The sequence below is a fragment of the Cyprinodon variegatus genome, unplaced genomic scaffold (assembly GCF_000732505.1).
Source record: "Cyprinodon variegatus isolate N-32 unplaced genomic scaffold, C_variegatus-1.0 Scaffold1278, whole genome shotgun sequence".
Taxonomy (NCBI): Eukaryota; Metazoa; Chordata; class Actinopteri; order Cyprinodontiformes; family Cyprinodontidae; genus Cyprinodon; species Cyprinodon variegatus.
Window position 1 is genome coordinate 157,746 of NW_015151731.1, and position 1,106 is coordinate 158,851.

A 1,106-nucleotide genomic window follows, 5' to 3' on the forward strand; every position below is an offset into this window, starting at 1 on the left:
ACCCCCCCGGTGGGACTTAAAACACATTGATTTGTTGATTTCTCCTCTTTTGTTGCGTCGTGTCGAGTGCTAACAGGACATCCAAGGTCCAGACTACGGTGCCGGGACTTTTTCTAAGCCAGATTAAGGTCCTAATCTCAGCATCTGTCAAGGTCAAAGCAACCTTTTCCTTCATGGCTCTCAGGGACAGTTAGTAAAGGTATTAAATAATAACACAGTGATTGAGCAGCGAAAGAAGCAACATCTAACAGCATCCAAGATGGCAGTTTCTCTCTGCTTTATTTAACATCCTGGGCAGCAATTTAAAATTACACAAGACTTTGATAGAAAGAGAGTTATTTCCAGGAGAGGATTAATATCTACATGAAATCATTCCCTTCCTGATAAAAATGGTTGAACTTTGGTTATTAAAACATTTTCACATTTTACTAACATTCATCAAAGGTATTTTTTATTTTTTTTAAAGATGAGTCTGTTTTTGATCCCAAATTTTGACTGTAGATGTAAATTTAAACAATCTCATCATTTGGTGCCATTTTCAAGCAAGATTAAAGTTAAAAAATTTGCCATAAAAACAAAAAAATGTCGATTCAACAAGGAATTCAGTTGCTGAAAAGTTAAGTGATATTTTAAACATTTACTCATGAAAAAAAAAAAAAAAACCATCCAGTGGACTTTGTTTCCAAGTTTGAAGACGTTTCTCTTCCATCCAGGAAGATTTTTATTTCTAGTTATTTTCCAGTAACTTTATCTAAATGACCAACAGAAAGCAGCTTCTGATTTTTTATCTGAAGCAAATATGAATAATAGGGCATTTTTAATTCTTACCATTTTCTTTTTAACTATAAATATGTTTTTCATAAATCCACTGAATTGTTTCATTAATAAGCCTTAAAAAAAAACTATCTTTAAGCTTTTAGCTCCAAACTTCTTTATCCTGATCCTTTACATAAAATAACATTAATGCTGAGATCATTAAACCTTCAGCCTGTGTTCTATGGCCTTTATCGCCATCTAGTGGTGGAGGGAGATTTTGAGGAAGCAACAATTTGAATATTTTGTTGGAATTAAAGGAACAGCTCTAGACTGGTTTAAATCTGATCGAA